Raw genomic sequence first — 15,202 nt, 5'->3', positions numbered from 1 at the left:
ACTTTACTCTAAATGACAGCAGCCTACTGTAACACATACACAATTCTTATACATTTCAAAGTTGCTAGCCTTGCCAAGAGGACAAGCAAAAGAGATCAAGAGAAGTACATCCATAACATAAACAAATTCTCAGCACACACCACGTAGACAACCAACCAGCAAAGGAAAATGAACTTATAAAGCCTCAAGAATTTGTTAGGCAGAAAGAGCTTTCTCTATTTATAAGAAAAACATTTAAAGATGGTATGGTACACTCGTAAGCCAGTACCATCACTGCCTCTCCAATAACTGGTTATTTTACAATTGATATCAAGACCACTGCTCTTATTGGAAAATTTTTCAAATAAATGCCACTTTATTCAAGTTCCCAAGAGAAAAATCAAATTGACCTGCACATGCTCCTCACTGTTGATTTTAAATGGACATAAGCATGCTAAGTTAGTGATCAAATGAAAGTACTTAAGAATTTTGCTTAGAACAGCAATGGTTGTAAACTTTAGTTAATTCATCTCATGCTGGATGTTGCAAATCATATTAAATATATACTGACAAAACTTAATTTATTATATCTTTTATAACTATATAACAAAAAATAAATAACAACCCTAATCCTGTCAGTTACATTTCAAAGCTGTAGTAAAAGTCATGAGATTTATGTAAAAGGCAAATATGCTATTAACGATATGTTACATAGAACTTATTCTAACTTATACTTCAAAATTTTTAAACTCAAATATCTTTTAAATAATTAACTAAAAAATTAATACAGAATTTGTCTGTTACAAACAATGTAATTCACAACACATTTTGTAAACTTTCCTATTGACTGGGCAAAAATGTTAGAAATTTTTATCAGAAAATACTACATAAAAATAGAACATCAATAATAAACCATAAATTATGTCATTTCTATATGTCCATTTGCTTTCCTCTGAGGTTAAGCTTATCCTGTTATAACAAATAACACAGCATATTTATCAATCCATCTGTGCTTTATTTGATCTGGGTAAAATGGAATGGACATTTTTTAACATCTCAGACGACTTGTTTCCTGTTTTCACGATGGTAGAAGTAACCTCTGATCAAGTCACTTCCCTGCTTAAAAACCTTATAGGGAACCCAAGTGGCCTCAGGATGAATTCGGAATTCTTAGCCTGGCTTTCAGAAACCAGTCTTTGCTTATCTCTGTAGCCTCTACTATCTTTCCAAAATCATCCCTCCCTTAAGCACTGAACTTTCTGTTTCTCTCTCACTTCTAGACTTCTCCCAAGCACAGACTGTTCCCTGTGCCCAAGCCCGGTACCTCTCCAGCAGGGTTCACCCTGCCCACTACCCTGCCCAGTGTTGTATCCCCACCACCTCATAGAGTGCCTGGCAGGGAGGGAGCCGAGCCTTGAATAAGTATTTCATGAGTGAATTAAGTAAATGATTTTAAGTTTTTTCTTTAACTTTTGTTTTTGAGAGAAAGACTTACTAGGAACTTGGAAAATGATAAATGCTCACAAATGTTATCTTTGGTTACTTTTCTTCCTCTTACTTAAAAGGGTACTTTTTAGTCAAGTGGCTTTCATATTTTTCTTATTAGATAATATCAAAATTTTTCCACGCATGTATGGATTTGGAAAAAAAATCACGAAGTTACATGGTTATTTTTATTTTCTTCATTTCCCTTATCTGTATTTTTATATTTTTTACTTTGAATATTTATTACTTAAATAATAAAAAGGATTTTAAAGAGTACTATTGTGCCATGTAAAGAGTATTACTCAAGTCCTCTCATTTGCCCCCTCTACCAATTTAAAAAGCAGGAAGGAAATTTAGACACTCTACAGGGATGAGGTCAAGTATGCTAACCAGGAGAGATTTTAAAAAATTCTTTCCCATCAAACTCTTGCTTTAAAGGCTAATAGCCTAATGACTGGCAGCCACGGCAGACAGCTATTAATTCAAGTATTTTTAACTCTTTCACGGTCATTTCTCAGTTGTCACTTGAAAATATTCCCTTTATTCTTATCTCCAAAGATTCAAAAAAGCTTTTAAAAATCTTTTGACAAAAACTAGCAATATAACCCCACCAGTGTCTCACCTTATCCTAAAAATCATTTTTAAAAATTCACATACTCATAGCCACGTTCTAAGCCCATCTACTAAAGCTAAAACCACTTTACCTACTGTCTTCTTTCCCTGCCATGTCACCTAGAGCACCCCAGTAGTGTCATCCTTTAAGAAAAAAGTGGTTCAAACCAATTGACAAAACCTCTTTACAAGACAATAAAACCAAAGAGTGTTCCCCAACTAACACCCCGCCATGCAAAATTACCCAGGTAAAAAACCTACACCCTCTGCTGGTCAGTCTTCTCTCTGTACTTCCTTTCCCAGGGGGAGGCTGTCCACATCCAATGTCTCGACTGCCTTGCCTTACATCCAGCTCCTCAAAACACTGCACATCAGCTTGGGTTCCCTCCACTGACACTGTTCTCCCTGAGGTCACAGACAATCTCTCCATTCCTTCTGCTATACCTGGCATAGTAACTTACGTCTCCATCCTCAAAAGTCCCCTTCCTTGACTTCTGTGACGCCAATCCCTTCTGAGTTTCCCTCACATCTCTCTAGCGTTCCTTTTCAGTCTCAATCTCAAACTCTTCTTCCATCTGTCCCTTAAATACTCCCCAAGGTTCCATCTTTGATCTCCTCACACTTTCTCCCCGGACAGTCCCACGAAGAACGACTTCGTTCCCATCTCACGGCTTCAAATGATATGCAAGCAAAGAAAAATAGGCCATTATAAGGGACATAACAGGAAAAACTAGACTATGCTGTTAAAAGCCCAGGGATGGCGGCATGGCATGTGTGAAGCTTCTGGAGTTCTGGTAATGTTCTTTTTCTTGATATAGGTGCTTGGTCACACTGGTGTGTTCAGTTAGTGAAAATTCATCAAGCTATACACTTATGTACACTTTTCTGAACGAATGTCATACTTCAATAAAGTTATTTTTTAAAAAGAGAGAAAGAATGAGCTAAACCTGAGTTCAAATTCCAGGTCTGACATGTGCAACTTGGCTAAATTACTTATCCTATTATTAAAGACTTAGTTTCCTCATCATTTAAAATGGAGATGATAACACCTACTTCATAGCACCGTAAAGAATAAAATAAAATATAAATAAGCTGCCTGGCATAATGCCTGAAACATAGGTGCTTTATGCTTACAATGTGACTTCTCTTTCCCCATCCTTTCTCAATTCTGTATCTCCAGCCCAGATACCACCATCCCCCGCTCAAGAATCACACATCCGGTTTCCTCCCAAAGTGCTCCATCTCTAGATCTGAATGGCATCTCAAACTGAACTCATCATCTTCCTCCTTACACCGATCTGTTCTTCTTCCTGTAGTACCAAGAAGTCTATGACTGAAACTTTTACCCAGGATTACAGTCATCTTAAAAATCCTAACTGTGCACATTTGACCACCAAGTCCTACGTGTTCTACATCCCAAGACACCCCCTGGACTGCCAGTAGTATAGAAAAAGGATGCACTATTACAGTAGCTTACCCAATACAACAGCTCCCTAACATATCCATCTCTCCCATTACCCCATCCTCCATATTACTTCCAGAATGGTTCTTCTAAAACGTGCCTCAGATGATGTCACTTTTCTGCTTAAAATTGCTTATCTTCCAGGTCAAGCTATTATTTAAGGTCATTCTTGAAACAGTTCCTGTTTAATTTACCAGACTTTTCCCTACAGCACACCCAGTGACACCAACTTTCTTGCAGTTCACCAAATATACCATACTCTTTAATGCCTCCATGTTTCTGCATGTTTCTCTCTCTCCCCAGAATACTCTTTACTTGCCCCCTGCCCCCCACCATGTGGCTAATGCTTACTTCTCATTTAATAAATATCCTCTTAGAAATATCTCCTGAGGCTATCATAGCCCTAGGCTAGATGCAATGCCCTTTCTCAGAACTCCCATAGCACCTTCTGCATACCCGCTATAGTGCTTGTTACCCACTGTGGTCATCACCAAGAGTGAGCCCCCTCTGGATAGTGAGCTCCTGGGGGGCAGACACAGCTGTGTTATTTAGATCTGACTCAAGCTGGCCCAAAAGAGGCTGACAGTTAATATTTCTTAAATGAATAAAGGAACGGGGAAACACAAAGCAGAAGGAATATTATTCCCGCCTCATAAAACGTATACAAATTTATAATATCATAATAAAGTTACATGGGTTTTAAAAACTAATTTTAAATGTTATTTTGACAAAACTCAACTTTTTAAAAAGCTCTATTTTCTCAGGCCATTCTATACAAAGAACCATAAAACTTGTTTCAAATTTTTAAAAAATTAAAATTTGAACACTGTCCTGGATATTCTCCGTTGGCCCTGCCAGACCCACTCTCGACCCTGTGTGCTCTGCTGGGACCTGGGAGGCTCATCTCTACAGAGTATATCAGGTCAGCACCCTTGGCCTCTGGCTTCCAGTTGTGTTCTACAGAAAGGAGGCATCAGTGGATCAGAAGGCAGGAGAAGAAAGGCGACTCCCTCCCTGCCAGGCCTCCAGCTTCTGTCCACAGTGGGTTTGACGGTGGGTGTGTTGTTCTTCATAAAAACACAGCTCCAGGGGGGTGACCTTGCTGCAATGACCACAGCGCTCCGTCACCAGATTCCAGTAGCTGCTATCTCCCTTTTCCCCTTCAGATCTGAGGGGGTAAAGCTCCTTTGTTGCTAATTCCTGGGTGTTCCTCCATCCCTTGTTGGTTCTAATCCTGCACATACCTTCATCAAACTCTCTTCAATTATCCTTTTAACGGAGCTGTCCTGCTGGGGATCTGACTAACACAAACACAGAAACATTTTGTCAGCTAGGAGCATTTTCACCAGTGCTTTTGCCAGAACTCATGAGCTCTCTCATTAATGATATGCCCATCTTACAAAAAAGCATCAAAAGCCTTTAATGTTTTAGTAAAAGTCTGCCTACACCTCAATCTTTCGGGCCCTGAATGCATAAGTCCAAATCACTTGCATAATTGACCCAGTACCAATTTGAATTCAAAATGAATTAGTAAGTCATTTTCCAAGATGAATTCCCACCTGAAAACTATTCCCAATATATACACACATACATATATGTATATGCATGTGTAAAATATTTTATGGTAAGAAACGTCACCTAAGTTTTTCCATTACAATATTTCTAAATGAAAGAATAACAGTATCAGTCTCTCAGTTTAATTCAGGGTAAAAAAAAAAAAAATTGCTTACTGAAACACCTTTAAGAGCTTCCTAATAATTGCTATTGCTTAAATGCTCTGATAAAGTGTAATCATCACATAATTTTAATCTAATTATAAATGACAAATAACACATGATGCTGTGAAAAAAATGAAACGAAAGAATTGTTTCTATTTTTCATAATAGTCAGTACTACAGAAATAACTATGTAATAGATTCAGTATGGTTGTACTATTGCTCCTGGACCACATGGAACTTTCCAGATGCCCTAGTCCAAAAACAAACAAAAAAATCAACAGGCCATATGCTGGCTGGAAGAAACAACATGTAGAGGAGATTCATAATTAGAGGAGAAAGGTTTTTTCCTAGATATTACTTATTCTGTTTCTATTCATTTCTGACTCTAAAATTTACCAAATAAAGTAACTTATGCCAGATGACTTTGCTTCTAGATACAGAAAGAAGAATGGAGAAACAGCTCTACCTGAAATTATAACCTGAGCTCCTAAATGGCATCTTCCTCTGACAAGCATTACATCCACGTTGTTAAATCTCAGATAGCAGCTAAAGAATTCAGAGCCATTTGTGGAGCACTTTCGGTAGCTATAATTCTGCCCACTGTTTTAGCAGCTGTAAAATGCTCTCCTTACCCTCCCTCTTCCCTACTGCCTCCCACCCCAACTCAAAATGGCGGATACACGTGAAAAGAACTATCTAAGCATTCCCATCCCACTCCCCACCCTCACAACTCCCATTATTTTTTTTTCCCATATTAAGCAATGAAACAAAGAGGTTAAATGGTTAAAATGGGCAGTGGAGTCAGAAATCTGAGTCTGAATCCAGATTAGGCAACTTATTCCACGGCCTTGGACAAGGTATACAACCTCTCTGAGAATCAGTTTCCTCATGTTTAAAATGGGGATTATATCTACCTTATCAAGTTGCTGGAGGGATCAACCAAGAAAAGCAGTGGACACAAAAAAACAAATACTGTATGACTCTATTATACAACATACATATAATAATCAAATTCATTGTGACAGAAAATAGAAATGTGGTTGCCAGGGGCTGAGAGGAAGGGGAAATGAGGAGTTATTACTTAATGGGCACAGAGTTCCAGTTTGGGAAGATGAAAAAGTTCTAGACGGATGGTGGTGATGGTTGCACAACAATGGGAATATACTTAATACCACTGAAATGTATACCTAAAAATGGCTAAAATGGTAAATTTTATGTTACATGTATTTTATCACCATAAAAACAAGAAGAAGAAAAGAATATTCTATCAATAATCCATATCAAAAGACTTTCCCTCCCTCATTGGAGACAGACAAAAGGAAAACTCCTTTCCTTCCCCTCCCACTACCCTAACCCTCCAAATGGAAGCTAACCGGCAAAGGAATCAGAAGAGTTCATTGATCAAAATTAGCCTAAGCCTTCACAAATTAGAAACCCAAACTACCCTAAATCCCAAACCAATCAACTCACACAACAAAAGCATAAGGATTTCAAACAAAAATGAGATTTTACTTATGATGTAGCACTTTTACCGTTAAGTAATTATATAGGATTGCATTTAACTCACGGTATAACAATATTTTTCATTTAATCAAAGTACTGACACAAACTTTGAACTATCATCTAAACCATGATTCTCTGTTGAATCAAATCCATACCTAAGCCTTCTTAAAATATATATGAATCTCTCATTTTAAAAGAGGCAGCTGTAGTATAAGGAAAGGAACACGGACCTTGGAACCAAAAAATTAAATATGGCTCAGCTCTGCCATATATTATCTGTATTACCCTAGCAGGGTAAGTCAATTTCCATTTATAAATCTCAATAGTCAATGGGAATTATCACCTATCTCACAAAATTGTGAGATTTAAATAAAATAAAGCATGTTAGAATACCTTTAAACTATAAAGTATAATCCCATTTATACTAAATTTGTTGAAACAAAAGGAAATTATTCTATCAAAAATTCCTATTAAAAATATACACATACTTCATAGTTATGCAACTAGGTAATCTCCTGTAGTCCTGAATTTCACAGAAAGACTAATAAATGCCTATATTATAGAAAACTCTTCTTTAGAAATTACATATTAATCCTGGTACCAAATATTAGAAATATTGGGGAGAAAATGAGCTAGATACAGTGATAATCCTGTTGTGATATATCTATAATCGGTTACATCCTTAATTCATTTATTCCACAAATATCTAATCAGAATTTCAAGCACTGTGCTAAGCAGTGGGAATACATTAGTGAAGACAACACCATGTTTCCTGTTCTCAGGGAGCTTCCACTCTAACCAAGAGATGAAACATTAAACACAACACCACACAAATAATTCACTAATTTATGACAGACGTGTAAAAGGAAAAGCCGAGGTTGCTATGAGAGCAGAGTAGGAGGTCTAAGCCAATTTGGGAAACTTACGAGAAATAAATACACTAGTTGTACCATCCATTGTCAACTCAATAGGCTTTAAGCGTTCAATAAATCTTAGCTATTTCTATCATCAACATTATTATAAAGGCCAAATGCTGCACTGTCCTCATTAAGAACAACTGCTTCCCTGAGGTTTGGGAGATAAGAGATTGTCAACCTTATTACCTAGGAAAACCCAGACGAACTAGACCCACCACCCAATTCCTCAATAAAAACCAAAACCAGGCTCCAGGAATTCCTAGCACAGCTTCTCATCCCAAATTTGGCTCATATTTTACATATCCCTGAGCAATTATGCTGATGCTGAGAGGCTCCTCAATGGTAGTTCAGCCCTGCCTGAAACACTCTAACCCCAAATCTTCTCAGGACTGATTCTTTCAATACTACTCAGGTTTCTGCTGAAATGTCTCCTTCTCCAAGAACTTTCCCTTGACCATGATCTAATGTAGCGTCCCATTTAATCAAATCTCTATTACATCAGCCTACTGTACTACTTTCCCAGCACTTACGACTATCTGGTACTGCCTACTACATTTATCTGTGTATTATTATATGTTTCTCCTTCAAACTTGAAAGGAGGTTCCATGAGAGCAGGAACTCATTTTATTCTCTCCAAATTCTCAAGATACATCTTCCTTGCCAAAGACTCCCAGTTCTGTTTAGGTAGTTCAGGTACTAGGGAGCATGTTTCCAGCCCAGAGGATGAAGATGACTGATTTAAGCCAATTATGGTAATCCCATTACCTTTGTCAGTAATTGGTTTAGGGGAGGGCATTTTACAGTTCTCTTCAATAAGGCATAAGAAGATATCTGCTAAGCAACTTCAAGAAGAGGTTTTCCTCTCTGATTAATGAGACACGAAGAAGGAAAAACCATACCCTTCTTCCTGCCTTTATCCTTGGTTGTATGAAGAAATGATACTGGGAACCTGATGCAGGGACACTGCATTCAAGAGAGGGAAACCATGAGGATAGCAGAGAAGCTGGTCCTGAATCCTGATGTTCTTGATTCCCTGAATCAACTCTGAAACTACCTCCTCCAGGCATCCTGTTACGTGAGATTCATTTTTAAACCCTGATCAATTAAGCCATTTTCTACCTCCTGTTTTGACACCTGCAGCCAAAAGCATGATAAACTCTCAAGCCTCTGTTTCTTCTTAACATTAACAGAAAATAGTTCCTACAGACTAGTGCATTCTTGAGGAGATTAAGTGAGACAACGCAAGTAAAGTGCCAAACATAAACAAAATACTCAAATGATAGCATTGCTGTTATTGCTCCATTAAACAATAACTTTTATGACAAAACTCCACAAACTCTTTAGGTAGTATTTAGGACTTTGTTATGCTACAGAAAACATTTGTTTTAATCCTGTTTAAATAATATCATTTTTAATAGAATAATTCATTTACCTAGCATTCTTCCAAAAATAAAGTAGCTTTTGGTTCTTTCTCAAGTTTGAAGTAGGTAAATAAAAGGAGAATCAAGGCAAATATCAGATCACTAAAGAAAAATAACCACATCAACTTCAGGCGAAAGCCTGTTTTTGGCACCAACTCCTCTCCTAACTTACATGGACAGACCCACGTATAAATTTTCATCTACTATTCTTACCTTCACAAATATTTCATGAGTATTTTAATGACTTAGATTTACTAATTAAAAATTAAACCTATATTAGTAATTAAAACTATATTATAGCTACAATTACAAAAACATTCTTGAAAAATAGGAAAAGAGAATAAAGTGTTATACTTCAGTCTCCACAATTTTTTCTGTGCTGAACTACTTGTCTGATATGCCACGAAGCAAAATTAATACAGATCAAAAGTAGGAGATTGCTAGGTCATTGATTCAAACTCAGTCCAGCTGAATTGTGATTTAAAATGTTATAATGGCTCATTACTGTTGGAAAGCTGTTTAGGGTTCTACATGAAATAGAATAATCAAAATTCTTAAAGTAAAATAGGAGAGTAGTTTTGTCATTACTAAAGAAGTGACAACAACTGAAGTTTCTCTTTTAAAGATGAACAAAGAATGAATATTAATTCCTTCATTGCATTGGAACTGTCCAGGCTGAGTCCAGATAAATTTTTGATCCTGTCGATATTACAAAAACATTATTAGCTCCACTTCTCAAAAATCTTTAAATATTAACCTACTCTAACAAAAATTACCAATTACCCATTATGACCAACCATGAATTTGCACAGCCTGCAGGGCTATTAAAAGTCACCTGGAAAACCTCTATTCCTCCCTACGTAGACCATTTTTCTACCTGTTTTTCAACGTCCTCACACAGTGAATAAGACAGACAGTTTGGGAAAGGTGAGAGGAGCCTCCACTACTTCTTTAACATTACCGAAAACACATAGGAACACAAATCTTGGCGGACCATCCTTCAGATGACTTTTTGTAGCATACATGGGGTTTTGGCATAGCAGTCAAATAACTCTCAGAGTCCTACTCATGTTAAGTTATATACATATTTTAACAATACCTTACATGAATAGACGTTACATTTGTAAAACGTACACAAAATCTGATAAGTTTAAAATCTAAATATAATCACTTATTTTTTATTCCAAACTCTCTTCAGATATTAACAAATATATCTTATTCTATTGCTTTGGGAACCAATAAGTTATTAATAAAATTAATATTTTAGCATATTTACAGAGGCTTACATATTACTAACCAACAATATGTCACGAGCAGGCAAATATTTCATTCCCATACCAGTGTCAAAGCAATAATGTACACAAAATAGTAGAGAATATTCCCATGGATTTCAAAATAAAATTATAATTATCTGCAATATTTTTTTAATTATATATTCCCAGAAGTAGTATCACGTCTTTTAAATCCAGTGCATTAATCCTCAATCCTATGTCCCACCATTAATGTAACAGTTGTGATCTCTATGGAAGGAAGAAGATTTTAAATTCAAAATGTTTTTTCCCCAAATTTTACTTCTAACTCTAAACTATTGGGGTGAAATTTTAATAAACTGCAATCTAGGCATTGCAATCCCTGCCCACAGTATCTTTTAATTTTAAAACAAAATAACTCTGCTTTCTAGTAGTAATTGATGATGTAAGACACATTTGGTCCACTACGGCACAACAACTAAAATTTAGTAACTTTTTTCATCAAGAATCAGTTTTATATGGCAAACTGGCTCTAAAGTGTGGAAACAAACCTTTCGTTTTTTTCCTTCATAGCTCTAAAAAAATACATTGCAATATTAATACTATTTCTGAGAGTCAGAATAAATCTCTGGGTAAACACATACATTTTTTCTTTATGTGTGTACATTCAAAAAAATCATTTTTGGGGTACTTTTTCTAAAATATGAGAGATCAATCAAAAGAAAAACTCTCAAAGCTAAGATGACATATTAGATACACGTTTACTATTTTGGAAGAAACATCCTGAGTCTGGGACCGGGAGTGTCAACTTAATATCTTACAGAAAATTTCATTCCCATAAAGGTATCCCTTCACTAGTTTTAGAAATCTTAAATGGCATTAACTGCATTAACTACTAGGCAATCAAGTTTCTGAAGAGATTTGTATTCACTTGCCTTAACTCTATTTCCTTCAGGAAGGAAGGACAGAAGAAGGAAAATTTATGATTTTTAAGGGGGGTCACAATAAAAAGAAAGAGGGAAATTAAGGTGATGCTGGCAGATACTAATGCCTATAAACTCTCTTTCATATAGTGTTTAAATGTTCATTAGACTTTAACCACTTAAAAATGAGCATATGGTCCCTGTTTCTTGGTCTATTCTATTAAAAGATTCATAACTTAAAAACTAAAGTTACTTCTTAGACCCTAGGTCACATGCAGTTTGATTTCTGTTGTTTCTGCCAAGTTTACTTCACATAACGTCACTGTCTAGTATGCGTATCTTATGTTCAACTTTGCTTCACAGCAGATTCATCTTTCTGTGCTATTATGTAATTTTAAAGGATCAAAGAGTTTAATAAAAAAGTAGTATCACCATTTATCTATTGCAGATGCTAGTTATTCTTTCTGTGGCATAGAGTGTGGCTTAAAGCTCAGCAATTTCATACAGGGATTGCTCACAACTACAATGTTTAACTTTAAAATGCTGGTGATAAAACAAAATTCCTGGAAGAAAAAATATGAAGAAACAAGGATTCTTCATTATTTTAGGCTCCCAATTTTCACTCCTATAATTTCTATGCCTTCACAACACACACACACACGTCTGCAGTCTGTCAAAATGGAGGGTGTGAGCATCAGGATATACAGTGGGTAAGGCTGCGTATCTGATCAAATCTTTAGTCTGTTATATCTGATTACGTAATGCTGTTCCCTAAATCTGTAGCGTCCTACCCTTGATCAGGAAGAAAATCTGGTATACTGGAAAATGTATTTTTCAGCTTCAACCACAGGTTCTAAAGTTAGAGAAATCTTCGTCAGAAACCCAGCTAGCAGTGTATTACCTGGGCGAGTTACTTAACTAATCAGAGTTGTAGTTTTATTTTTTTCTTCTTCTTCATCTCCCCAAAGCCCCCCAGTTCATAATTGTAGATTCTAGTTGTGAGTGCCTCTGGTTGTGCTATGTGGGACACTGCCTCAGCATGGTTTGATGAGCAATGCCATGTCATTGCCCAGCATCCGAACCTTTGAAACCCTGGGCCGCCGAAGGGGAACTTGGGAACTTAACCACTCAGCCACGGGGCCGGCCCCAATTTTATTTCTTTAGTGGAGAAAAAAATCACTATCCTGCAGAATTGTTGGGAGAACTAGAGAAAATACGGTGACCAGTACATAGAAGGACAAACAAATAATAATTACTGTTGTGTCGTTATTGGCTGTTTTTGAAATACAACTAAGCTAGAGAATGTGAAACTCAAAACTTTCAAAGTCCCTATTTTAAAGGTCACTGAAAAAAATGTTTTTCACATTGAAAAAATTCCTTTGAGTCTAACATCTTCATTTATTCAACAAGTATTTATTTGGTGCTTTTAACATACTGTCCTTAATGTCAAGGATACCTCAGAGAAGAAATCAGAAGTATTATCCCTTGCCCTCAAGAAACTTACATTTTAGAGGAAACTAAACATTAAACAATCAATTACATAGTTACTAAATTACCATTGTGATTAGTGTTACAAAGAAAGGCTGCTAAAGGGGAAAATGACCTAACAGGATCAGAATTTAAAGTTTTGCACAAACATCCCACCCCCCTCCAAGGGTTTTCAATCACTCTCTCTGTAATTAAACCTAATCCAAACCTTTGTATAGACTTGATCTGTCTGGTTTTTGAAACAACAAAATAATTAACCTGACTATTTTTATGTTCAGAACTGTATACTGAAATTATAGAAAGTGTAAAACCTACAAATTAATTTCAAGTATTCCATATTGTGACTTTTTAACAAAAGAGAAAGCAAAGATATAATAATATAGTAAGCATTTATCAGCTATCCACTATGAACTCAAGTTAGAAAACACATTTCTTGATAGATCATAAACCAATACATATTTTTATTTTACACGCATGCCATTATTCATAATAATGACACTTTTAAGAACATTTTTATTACAGTAAAATAAATACACATTTATTACTGACAAATAAATTATTCCCAAGATTTTTAAGATCAGAACAACTATAATTTGCTTACTAAAAGAGCATTCTTGTTTGCTCAGATACTTTTTAAAATCTGCCACCTTAAATTTTTTTTTTAATCTGATGACATCCATTTTAAAGATAACTTTAAGATTCCTATCTTGAGAAGTTAGCAGACTGTTGTAGAATACTGCCATTATAGTCCCAGGTAAACATAAAGGGGAAAACTGAGCCATGAGAACAACCCTCCCACCAAAATGAAACCAAGGTTATTCTATAAAATAGAATCTCAGAGTTTTTCTCAGATTCAAACATTCACCTAAAAATTAATGCAACAACAATTAACCCAGGACAGTCACTGTCAATTCTCCAGAAGTGGCCTCTTCACCTATATTTAGTTCATAAGCCAAGCCAGTCCAGGATTCCTGCTGCCAATTACAATGAATGGAAGAAATTTATTTAAATCAAATAGCACCATCTAGCAGAACCCTCACCACTCTGCTTACAAGAGTAGATGTTCCTTAGCTGTTCAGTGCGGTAGATGTGACAGCAAAAGTGGCAATTATTTGTTTTCATGACAGAATCACAGAATGAGAGCTAGCAAGGACCACAGACACACCAGGTCCAACTTCCTCATTATCTCAGATACAAAAAAAAAAATTATAAAGTTATCAGGATACAGATTAGACTCAGCCAGTCCTGCGAATCCAATTAAAATCCAAAATTATTTGGATTCTCAAATTCAAGCACCCCAAAATAAATAAGATTCTGCCTCAATACACTTCAATTCTTCAACTCCCAATAGCATGAAATCCAAATACTCTGTAATCATTAAAACAGCCTCCTTTAAATGTTTTTATTTTATCACATATATGATGAATGCACACAAGTTAGGCTGTTATTTCTAAACTTCGATCTTTTTATGTATATATTCCTTGTCACAGCAACAAGATCCTTAAATGTAGCTCCTCAGAAAATACCTCTGGAAAAAAACAAACAGCATCTCTCAGTTAATTTTTTTTTTGTTTTGCTACATCAAGGCCTGCCACCCCTAAATCCTATGGGAGTTGTGTGTGTTGCTGCCAACACAAAGATTAGGAGATGTTGCCATCCCTGGGGCACAAGAAACTTTCAGGAGAAGACTCCTAACTGCCTAAAGCAACGAGGGAAACTCGGTCGTCCGCGCACTGGGTTTTTATTTACGCAGCTATTTCCGTGCGCAAGGTAACCAAGTAGCTTTTGAGAGATGCTCTCAGACTTTTCCCCAGGCTGAACCCCCTCGGCCAGGCAGAGTGCGTTCACCGACAAGGATGAGCCTGGCCCGCGGCGCGGAGGTGGTTACTGGGAATCACTGATCTGCTGCACGGAAAAAAGGGGTTCTTCCTCAGTGGTCACAGTCACTATTCGCTCTCATTTTTAGTAACAACCAAAGCACCGTTACAAGTACGTAAGAATAGCAGCAAACAGCCCTGCTTCGCACTGTGCCGTGACGGCGGCATCCCGGGCCGGGAGGGGCTCTCTCCTCGCCAGCCTCCTCTGGGCGCCCACCGAAGTTAACACCTGTATCTCCCCACAACCCCGACCCAACCACTCCCCCCGGCGCCACGCGGCTCCCCGCCCGCAGACGCCGCGCCGGACCCCTGCCCCTCCCCGCCGCGGACAGCCCTCCCCGGCCGGCCGCGCCGCGACCCCCGACCCCCGCCCGCGGGCCCCGCCCAGCCCGCCGCCGCGGCCGCCGGGCCCCCGACCTTCGGGAGGCGGCAAGTCTCCAAAAAAAGTTCGCGGCCGCCGCCGGCGCGGAGTTGGTCCGCCGAGAGGCAGCGACGCCAGCGGCCCCGGCGGCTCCCTCCTCGCCGGCACTTTTCCTCCCCGGGAACTCGCTCCTTCACTGACTCCCA

The 15,202-nt window shown here is 37.5% G+C and overlaps 1 protein-coding gene across 2 annotated transcripts in view; it reads right to left on the bottom strand.

Moving 5' to 3' along the window:
• The window catches only part of SSBP2 (single stranded DNA binding protein 2), a 290,136-nt gene that overhangs the window by 274,139 nt on the left and 795 nt on the right, over window positions 1-15,202 (bottom strand). The window lies entirely within an intron of this gene.

This window comes from Equus quagga, chromosome 7, assembly GCF_021613505.1.
Source record: "Equus quagga isolate Etosha38 chromosome 7, UCLA_HA_Equagga_1.0, whole genome shotgun sequence".
NCBI classification, from domain to species: Eukaryota; Metazoa; Chordata; class Mammalia; order Perissodactyla; family Equidae; genus Equus; species Equus quagga.
The sequence above is the reverse complement of the archived record's forward strand: the minus strand, read 5'-3'. Positions and strand labels throughout refer to the sequence as shown.